We start from the raw sequence: 11,542 nt of genomic DNA on the forward strand, positions 1-11,542 counted from the left end.
TATGTGTTGAAATACGAATCTGATATGATGCTCATATCACTAAAATAGAGAACGTTTAATTGGTCACCTAATGTTCCTATATTCGTTTCGAAAAGCATGTGCGCCACCCACTGGTCCAGCTAGTTCCACTTTCCTGAATTTTCTCTTGATGCTTAGGGTTTTCCCCTTTTATCTACTCTACTATGATCTGCGTAGGTGCTTTCTGTCGTACTAGCATTACTCCACCCTTCAAGCTAAACAACACAACACTCAGAATTCGAAAGCTTAGTTGTTCAAATACGATTGTGATATGATATTGATATTAGTTAACCGACACATTTAATTGGTTAGCTAAAGGTCCCACTCGAGTTTCCAAATGCATGTCGCGACATATAGAGAGACAGCATAATTGCATTTCTTTGTCACTTCCAAATCTTAGTTGTTATTTCAAAGCAAACATCGGTTGCTAACTACCCTTTGCGCGGTTTGCAGCTTCAGATCTGCCATCCCACTGCCACGGTCAACACTATACTCATCATGCTTATGGTTTCCCCATTTTATGATGACCACAATCAGCCTACGTGGTTCGTGTCGTAATAGCACTGCTCCACCCATTGAGCTAAACAAGCTTAGTTGTACAAATTCATATATGATATTATGCTGATATTAGTAAAATTGAGAGATGTTTAATTGGTTAGCTAAATGTTCCTACTATAGTTTCAAAATGCATGTGAGCCACATATGGAGAGATCAGAAAGAATAGTATTTCTTTGTGCGCTCTGGTTCATCATGGGTGGCCAACCGACATTGTAGTGAAAGACTTGTAGTATCTTCAATCTGCTTGCTCTTCTGCTCTTCTTTAAGATGATCCTCTTCCCTTGCAGTCGACTGGTCAGGTCGAGTTGTTCTCCCTTAGTATATTTTGAATCTGTTAGGTCAGGTCGACTTGTTCTTCTTTACTATATGTTGAAGCTATCATCTGCGAAGTGTCATCACTTCTGGAGATCTCATATTTTGAGTAGTAGGCCACATTATATTAATGCACACACCAAATTACAGCATGCATGGCATCTCTTAAAAGAATTGCAGAGATATCACAAAGGGGTTTACAGGGAGGCAGTATTGGATTAGAATCACTTCTGCATTACAAAGAAAACCTCACTTGTTTTTATGTTTTCATGCATGTCAGATATTGAACATTATCAAAATGAATATGAGAATGGGCGCACGAGAGGAATATTGTGGAACAATCCACTGGCTAACAAACTTGACATGGTGGAGGATGGCCTATCTTATTCACCCATCAAGGTGCTTGCTCTAACTTTGCAAAGTTGTATTGGTCGCACATATTTTGCATCTGACCTCTTGCATTACTTCTACTTTGTTACACTATCTGCTTAGTTTAAGCATCATATGTGAGTATATGCCATACCTATCCATTTTCTGTACCTATTCCATGTGTAGTCACACTATGTTTTTCCAGTCAAATGTTGTTCTTTCGTAATAGATGTCCAAAAGGAAGAGGGTGAGTGCAGATCCTCAAGGAGTACAAACTAGGTATTTGGAAAAGGTAGTGATACCTGTTAAATCAGATAGATCAGCAGCCACAGAAAACACAGGCCCAACTGTACCACACTTTACCCCTACTCCAGTGGCCAAACCCCTATTAGAACTGTTGAGAGCCCGGCGTCAGGTACTATCTATGATATCAATTAAAAATTTGAACTCCTAAATTTCTGCATGTGCCTTACCTTCTCTCTTGTATAAAAACTAATTTCAGATGAATATCCTTGCTCAAAGGATCATACAATCTCACAACAATACTGGGCTCTGCATTGCTCTTATCAGTACCACTCTCCCTTTTGCCTTGTAACGCTGTACTTAATTAATTGCTATTTGATTATGTATCATCAGTCTGCACCTGAGCTTCATTATCCTCGGTTTCTTCCAATATTGTTTGATCTATATTTACTCTTTGCAAAATGTAGAATAATGGCAACGCTTATAAAGAATTTTCTTTGCGGAATTTATTGAATTATCCTTCCATCAACATGGAGAAGGGCTTTGTCCAGCCCATGTTAACATGTAATGTAAGTTCATCCTTCTCAAGCCTTCAAACTTTGTTCTAGTATATATTTGGATAGGCATCATTTCCTCCACTGTTGTTTGCGTTGATGTTTACATCTGATTGGATGTTTGCAACAACTACCAGTTTCAAATTGTAGTTGTAAAAACATGTTCCTTATGCAGAACAGATCCATTTATTTGCTTATATAATTGTGAAACCTGTTACTTGTCTCCTTGTTTCTATTTCAGAGTCGTATCTCTTATGCCAGGCAGAACTTTAGGGAAGATAGTGAGCCAAACCATCTTGAGGACAGCGAGATGACCCCAAGGTCCTGTCTTGATGAAGAAGGTGAGTTGAAGCTACTCACCAGCAGGTGTGAGACAACCTCTGTGTAGTCGCTGCCTTAATCAGTTCAACTTCTTCAGTCTCAACTTAAAGCAGAAAGGCTTGCTTCAGCTCAGCTCCGACTTGAAGTCAAAGATGCAATGAAGATGTCAGAGGATTGCCGTGCGCACCATCATGCCATACATCTACGGTTGATGCATCTATCGTTGACACAACTAAGGTCTACTAAGCTTCTTCGGCTATTTGGGGGGCCCGACCTGGCCAGGCCTCGTGCCTTCTGAAGTGCTCTCAGTTTTGTATATTCTTTTGTTGGCGCATTTATTTGCACTGGTGGCGAACTTTGATGCCCAGTGGATGTATGTGTGATAGCTATGATAGCCTAGCGTAAGTTGCTTGCTTATTTATTTCCTTGTTGTCTAGTTTATTTGTTTCCTTGTAGTCATTGCAGTTCTTTTTCCGCGGTTTGCTAGTGGCTGCAATAACCTATTTTTTAAAACTAGGCCACAATAATCATGGGCTAATATTTACTGTAGTGACACCGGGCCTCCTACGGGCCGTAGAAACAATGGGCCTTCTATGGGCCGTAGACACAATGGGCCTTCTATGGTCCGTATCATCAATGGGCCTTATACGGGCCGTATAATCGATTGGCCAAACATGGGCCAATAACAGACCGCATTATGGCCGTAAACGGGCTAGAGTTGGAATCGTCCGTTCATGGGCTGACCATAATGGGCCATCATTAATAGGCCGTATTTGATGACGCTATGAAAACGGCCCAAAATATTAATGGACCACAAACGGGCCGACTATAACCACGGGCTGAATTTGGCCCACAAGCAGAAAATGACAGTAATGGGTCGTAAGTAACCGAATGCTGGAAATGAGCCTGTCGTGGTTCTAAGTCTGACAGTAGAGTGGGGGTAGGTATGGAGAGGCAAGGTCCTAGCTATGGAGAGGTTGTAAACACAAGAGATGTACGAGTTCAGGCCCTTCTCGGAGGAAGTAAAAGCCCTACATCTCGGAGCCCGGAGGCGGTCGAGTGGATTATGTGTATATGAATTACAGGGTGCCGAACCCTTCTACCTATGGAGGGGGGTGGCTTATATAGAGTGCGCCAGGACCCCAGCCAGCCCACGTAGGAGAGGGTGTAAGGTGCGTTAAGTCCGGGGCGTTACTGGTAACGCCCCACATAAAGTGTCCTTACTATCATCAAGTCTACTTAATTACAGACCATTGCAGTGCAAAGTGCCTCTTGACCTTCTGGTGGTCGAGTGAGTCTTCGTGGTCGAGTCCTTCAAGTCAGTCGAGTGAGTCTCTCGTAGGTCGACTGGAAGGTGATCTCTTCTAAGGATGTCCCTGGGCAGGGTACTTAGATCAAGTCTGTGACCCTACCCTAGGTACATGACTCCATCATTATCCCCCGAATGGATTGAGGCTTGAGTGATGAAGGAGTTGATGCTGTTTCCGATTAGCCTTCGCATGCTAGTCGTCCGTTCCTTTGAACCAAAAAATCTCTTTGTTGATAGTGAGCAACTTTTCTTCAGTCGACTCGATCCATTCTTTTTCTTCGTCGAGTGATCTTTTGGACTTCGCTGATTTCCGAGCGACGCATCGCAGGGAATCCCGCGTCTGGCAGACTGATCTACCGTTCGTGGATTCCGAGGGATACGGAGTTTGGGGGAGTGATGGGGTCATGTACCTAGGGTAGGGTTATGGACCTGGTCTAAGTGCCTTGCCCAAGGACACCCTTAGAAGAGGTCGCCTTCCAGTCGACCAACGAGGGACTCACTCGACTGACTTGAAGGACTCGACCACGAAGACTCACTTCACCACAAGAAGGTCAAGAGGCACTCTGCGCTGCAACGGCCTGTAATTAAGTAGGCTTTATGATAGTAAAGACACTTTATGTGGGGCGTTACCAGTAACGCCCCAGACTTAACTCACCTTAAACCCTCTCCTACGTGGGCTGGCTGGGGTCCTGGCGCACTCTATATAAGCCACCCCCCTCCACAGGTAGAAGGGTTCGGCATCTTGTAACTCACATACTCATAATCCACTCGACCGCCTCCGGGCTCCGAGACGTAGGGCTATTACTTCTTCCGAGAAGGGCCTGAACTCGTACATCTCTTGTGTTTACAACCTCTCCATAGCTAGGACCTTGCCTCTCCATACCTACCCCCACTCTATTGTCAGGCTTAGAACCACGACAGTTGGCGCCCACCTTGGGGCGGGTGTTTTAGCGATTTTGTGGAGAAGTTGCGATTCTTCCGAGTACTTTCATCCTGGTGTCTGCTGGAGTTTTGGTCGAAGGTCGAGAGATCTGTCTCGGCACTCTCACCTTCATCGTCGACGACTCCGCCTGGCTCCAGGAGGCTCCACTCGACGTTGATGCGCTCCCCGTCCGCGGTGCGACGCATTTTCGCGCATGTGTCCGCGGCGTTCTGCTGCGGCAACCGTCGACCCCGTATCGGTCGACTCCTCCATCATCCACCCTCCCGGTCTCCCGCCAGCGCAAGCGCTCGGGCCGGTCGAGGCTTCAGCGATGGGTGAGGCACGCGGTGGCTCGCCAATCGGCCACCACCCAAGTTGCGGCAATCGAGCCCAACGAATCTCTCTATGGCTTGTTCGATCAGTCGACTGGCTCCGTAGAGACTGCATCCGAGTGCGGTAGCAGTGATCCAGCGGCGGAAATCTTGATGGTCGACGGGCCCCGCAGTCCCCCTGGCTTCGCCCGTGATGGTGGAGCAGGTGACGGAGGCGACCCCGCACGAGGCCACGAAGAGTACCAGCCCGAGCCACTCGACTCTCTGCAAAGAGAGGAACTTCGCCGCAGGAACGTGGATGCCCTGCGTACTCCCATCGCAGGAGAAACCCCCGAGGCTCGTGCCTTGGAGGAGGCACGTCTGGCCAATTTGGCCGAACGCACTCGACTGGAGAATCTTCAGCGAGCACTCGACGAGCGCGCGCGGCAACGAGTTCCCGACACCAGTCGACGCCAACTCTTCCCGCCGACTCAGGTATATCGAACCCCAGTCCAGAATTTAGCAGCTGCGACCCGTATAGTAGAGTCCATCCAGCCTTCGCAGTCGGAAGCGGGCAGAGGTTTGCTGCAGATCAGGGATCTGCTCCGGGCAGCAGGAGATCAGAATGCAGCCGTGTCTCAGTCGCGCAATAGAATTCACAGTCCATCCGTCACTGCGAATACGGTTCAGTCGGCTCATAGCCCCAGATCGCCTCCGCGGCGTGAGGAGCACGAGAATCGGCGAGGCCAATATGGTGACCGACTCGACCGAGATGATAGGCGTCAAGTGCCCCATTCCCCTCCGAGGGGTGGGTCTTACGCTCCTTGGCAGCAAGATGACAGGCGTCAGTACAGTACAGGGCGAAGGGTTCCAGTCGACCCCAGAGAACCAGGCTTCGACGCGCGATCCATTATCGTGCAAGGTTTGGTCGACCGGAACAGAGCCCATCGGGGCGGACTCGACAGAGATGCGCCCACGAGCAGTCGAGTGCATGTTTCTGGTCATGAATGTTTCAGCAGAGCTATCAGAGCCGCAGTTATCCCTCCCAATTTCAAGTTGGCAATAGGAGTCAGCAAGTTCACTGGTGAGTCTAAGCCTGAAACTTGGCTTGAAGACTACCGAGTGGCAGTTCAGATTGGTGGTGGGAACGACGAGGTGGCCATGAAGCATTTGCCCCTCATGCTGGAAGGTTCTGCCAGGGCGTGGTTGACTCAATTACCTCCTAGCAGCATTTACACTTGGGAAGATCTGTCCCGAGTGTTCATCAGAACGTTTGAAGGAACTTGCAAGCGACCAGCTGGATTGACAGAGTTGCAAGTCTGCGTGCAGAAGGCTAATGAGCCTCTCAGAGAGTATATTCAGAGGTGGATCACTTTGCACCACACTGTGGAGAATGTGTCCGATCATCAGGCAGTCTGCGCCTTCAAAGATGGCGTCAAGAACAGAGAACTGAGTTTGAAGTTTGGTCGAACCGGTGACATGACCTTGAGTCGGATGATGGATATTGCTACCAAGTACGCCAACGGCGAAGAAGAAGACCGACTCCGAAGCGGCAAGCACAAGCCAAGTCAGTCGGAAAAAGGAAACACCAGTCGGAAACAGAAGCGGAAGGCTGAACCGGCAGCTCCTGGAGAGGCTCTGGCCGTGACTCAGGGAAAGTGTAAAGGGAAACCAAAAGGATCCTGGAACCCCAAGAAGGTAAAGGATAAAGAAGGGAACGACGTAATGGATATGCCATATCACATCCACACGAAGAAAGACGAAGAGGGGAATATCATCTACCCAAACCACACCACTCGCCAATGTCAACTCCTGATCCAGCAGTTTCAGGGAAAATAGTCTAAGGACAAGGAGAAGGAGTCAGACAAGGCCGAAGACAAGGAGGACAGTGAGGAAGGATATCCGCATATCAACTCCACTCTGATGATCTTTGCAGATGTGGAAAGCAGGAGTCGACTGAAAGTCATTAACCGAGAGGTGAACATGGTTGCCCCAGCAAAAGCAAATTATCTGAAATGGTCTCAAATACCCATAACATTCGACCAATCTGATCACCCGACTCATATTGCCACCCCTGGGAGGCAAGCTTTGGTGGTCGATCCAGTTGTCGAAGGCACTCGACTGACAAAAGTGTTGATGGACGGTGGAAGCGGGCTGAATTTGTTGTATGCAGACACACTGAAAGGAATGGGCATTCCGATGTCCCGACTGAGCACTAGTAACATGAGCTTTCATGGAGTTATACCAGGGAAGAAGGCTGAGTCACTCGGCCAAATAGCTTTGGACGTGGTGTTTGGTGATTCGAAACATTTTCACAAAGAAAAGTTGACGTTTGAGGTCGTGGATTTTCAGAGTGCATATCATGCCATTTTGGGGAGACCAGCTTACGCACGGTTCATGGCTCGACCATGTTACGTGTACCTCAAATTGAAGATGCCCGGCCCCAAAGGAGTGATCACTGTCACCGGTGATCGGAAAAAGGCAGAAGAGTGCTTTCAGAAGGGCTCAAAGATTGACGATTCCCAGGTGACATCGGTCGAGTTCGAAGAATACAAGCAAAATGCAGATCCGAGTGACTTGCTGCGATCAAAGAAACCCGCCACAGAGTCTGCATTCCAGTCGTCCGGTGAGACGAAGCCTGTTCACATTCACCCGACCGACCCCGATGCAGCTCCGACCCTCATCTCCACAACACTCGACCCAAAATAGGAAGAAGCGCTCATCCAGTTCCTCCGTGAGAACTGGGACATTTTTGCATGGAAGCCCGCTGACATGCCAGGTGTTCCCAGGGGACTGGCTGAGCATCGCCTAAGAGTCGACTCATCTGCAAAACCAGTCAAAGAGCATCTTCGGCGGTCCGCCGTCCATAAGAGAAAAGCCATTGGTGAAGAAGTGGCTCGACTGTTGGCGGCAGGATTTATCCGAGAGATATACCACTCCGAGTGGCTCGCTAATGTCGTCATGGTTCCTAAGAAGGACAAGTCGCTCTGAATGTGCATTGATTTCAAGCACATCAACCGGGCCTGCCCGAAAGATCATTTTCCTCTCCCTCGCATAGATCAAATTGTTGACTCGACCGCGGGATGCGAGAGGCTATCTTTTTTAGATGCCTACTCCGGGTACCACCAGATCCGTCTGTACGGACCCAACGAGGTAAAAACAGCTTTCATCACTCCATTCGGGTGCTTCTGCTATATCACCATGCCATTCGGCCTCAAGAATGCCGGAGCCACATTTATGCGAATGATTCAGAACTGTCTACTCACTCAAATCAGTCGGAATGTGGAAGCATATATGGATGATATTGTTGTCAAGTCACGAAAAGGTTCCGACCTGCTCACTGATCTCGCCGAAACATTTGCCAACCTCAGAAGATATGATATCAAGCTCAATCCATCAAAGTGCACATTTGGAGTTCCTGGTGGCAAGTTACTTGGTTTTCTCGTTTCCGAACGGGAAATCGACGCTAACCCAGAGAAGATTGGCACTATTCTCCGAATGAAACGCCCTGTGCGAGTGCACGATGTCCAGAAGCTTACTGGATGCTTGGCCGCATTAAGTCGATTCATCTCACGACTCGGTGAAAAGGCATTGCCTCTTTACCGACTGATGAAGAAGACAGACAAGTTCGAGTGCACTCCAGAAGCTGATGCAGCGTTTGCCGAGCTAAAAGCTCTGCTCTCCACCCATCCGGTGCTTGCTGCTCCAATCAGCAAAGAGCCTCTATTGCTCTATATCGCAGCCACAGGACAAGTCGTCGGTACTGTGCTTACGGTCGAGCGGGAAGAAGAAGGAAAAGCTCTCAAAGTTCAACGCCCAGTGTATTATTTGTCTGAAGTCTTGACTCCATCCAAGCAGAGATATCCTCATTATCAGAAGCTTGTGTATGGAATATACATGACCACAAAGAAGGTTGCTCATTATTTTTCTGATCATTCCATCACAGTCGTCAGCGACGCTCCACTATCAGAGATTTTGCACAACAGAGATGCAACTGGTCGAGTGGCCAAATGGGCGATTGAACTTCTTCCCCTTGATATCAAGTTTCAGGCAAAGAAAGCCATTAAGTCCCAGGCAATAGCAGATTTCCTCGCCGAGTGGATTGAACAACAGCAGCCGACTGGAGTTCACTCGGAGCATTGGACCATGTTCTTTGATGGCTCTAAGATGTTGAATGGTTCCAGTGCTGGGGTTGTCCTGGTTTCCCCCAGAGGAGATAAGCTCAGATATGTGCTCCAGATTCACTTTGATTCCTCCAACAATGAGGCAGAATATGAGGCCCTTTTATATGGGTTGCGCATGGCCATTTCACTCGGCGTCCGTCGCCTGATGGTTTATGGCGACTCGGATTTAGTGGTCAACCAGGTGATGAAAGAGTGGGACGTGAGAAGCCCAGCCATGACTGGATACTGCAGTGCAGTGAGGAAGCTGGAAAAGAAGTTCGAGGGGTTGGAGCTCCATCATATACCCCGACTGAAAAATCAAGCAGCTGATGATCTAGCAAAGATAGGTTCCAAGAGAGAAGCCATTCCGAGTGGTGTGTTCTTGGAGCATATACACACTCCGCCAGTCAAAGAAGATCCTTTCACCGAAGAAACTCCACAGCCCAAGAGTGCCACAGATCCGACTGAGGTCGAAGTCCCAGCGGTGGTCGACTTTATCATGGAGGTCTTGGTGGTCATTCCCGACTGGACAGTTCCATATGTCGCGTATATCCTAAGAAAAGAGCTTCCGGAGGATGAGGAAGAGGCTCGACAGATCGTCCGTCGATCTAAGGCCTTTACCGTAATCAAAGGACAATTATACAGAGAAAGCGCGACTGGAGTTGGTCAGAAGTGCATAACACCAGAAGAAGGTCGACTCATCCTCAATGATATCCACTCGGGGACCTGTGGTCATCATGCGTCCTCTCGGACCATTGTGGCCAAAGCATACCGAGCCGGATTTTACTGGCCAAAGGCGAATGAGATGGCAAAAGAGATAGTGGATAAGTGCGAGGGATGTCAGTTCTACTCGAATATGTCGCACAAGCCCGCGTCAGCTCTGAAGACCATCCCACTCGTCTGGCCTTTCGCAGTATGGGGACTGGACATGGTCGGTCCTTTGAGAACAGGACGAAGCGGCTTCACGCATGTACTGGTGGCAGTCGACAAGTTCACCAAGTGGATCGAGGCTAAACCAATCAAGAACCTTGACACCGGTACTGTTGTTAGCTTCATCAGGGAAGTAATATTCAGATATGGAGTCCCGCACAGCATCATTACGGATAATGGGTCGAACTTCGACTCGGAGGAATTCAGAGATTTCTGCAACTCCCAAGGCACACGGGTCGACTACGCTTCAGTCGCCCATCCGCAGTCGAATGGACAAGCAGAGCGAGCTAATGGACTGATTCTTAAGGGATTGAAGCCCCGACTGATGCGTGATCTCAAACACGCGGCTGGAGCTTGGGTCGACGAACTTCCCTCAGTGCTTTGGGGGCTGCGGACCACACCTAATTGGTCGACCGGAAGAACTCCATTCTTCTTGGTCTACGGAGCTGAAGCAGTCTTGCCGAGTGATCTTCTCCACAATGCTCCTCGAGTTGAAATCTACAACGAAGCAGAGGCTGAACAAGCGCGGCAGGACGCAGTCGACCTTTTAGAGGAAGAAAGGGAGATGGCTCTGATCCGTTCGACCATCTACCAACAAGATTTGCGTCGTTTCCACGCCAGAAATGTGAGAGGTCGAGCCTTCCAGGAAGGAGATTTGGTTCTCCGAGTGGATCAGCACAAACCACACAAGCTTGCTCCTTCTTGGGAAGGTCCCTTCATCGTCACCAAGGTTCTTCACAATGGGGCGTACCGTCTTTACAACATCGAGCATAATATCGACGAGCCCCGGGCTTGGAACGCGGAACTACTCCGCCCATTTTATACTTAAGTTTTATCACTCGGATGAGTTGCAATAAAGTACTTCTGTAGTCCATGGACCTCAAAATAATAGTGTCATAGTTCCTCCATAATTTCTGTCACTTTTTATTTTTGTCCAATAAAATTCCCCCTTAGTGGGTGACTTAGCCGCGAATCCGTTTCGCCTAAGTTTGTAAAAATCCTACCGAGTGGTGAGCCAGACTCCCACTCGGAGGCTTAGCCGCGAATCCGTTTCGCCTAAGTTTGTAAAAATCCTACCGAGTGGTGAGCCAGACTCCCACTCGGAGGCTTAGCTGCGAATCCGTTTCGCCTAAGTTATCAAAATCCTACCGAGTGGTAAGCCAGACTTCCACTCGGAGGCTTAGCTGCAGTCCAAGCACTCGCCTAAGTTTTAAAAATCCTACCGAGTGAAGAGCAAACCTCTCACTCGGGGGCTTAGCTGCAGTCCAAGCACTCGCCTAAGTTACAAAAATCCTACCGAGTGAAGAGTAAACCTCTCACTCGGAGGCTTAGCTGCAGCCCTGTGCTCGCCTAAGTTGTCAAAATCTTACCGAGTGGCAAGCCAGACTTTCGCTCGGGGGCTTAGCTGCAGTCCAAGCACTCGCCTAAGTTTTAAAAATCCTACCGAGTGAAGAGCAAACCTCTCACTCGGGGGCTTAGCTGCAGTCCAAGCACTCGCCTAAGTTTTAAAAATCCTACCGAGTGAAGAGCAA

This window comes from Triticum dicoccoides, chromosome 3B, assembly GCF_002162155.2.
Source record: "Triticum dicoccoides isolate Atlit2015 ecotype Zavitan chromosome 3B, WEW_v2.0, whole genome shotgun sequence".
Lineage (NCBI taxonomy): Eukaryota > Viridiplantae > Streptophyta > Magnoliopsida > Poales > Poaceae > Triticum > Triticum dicoccoides.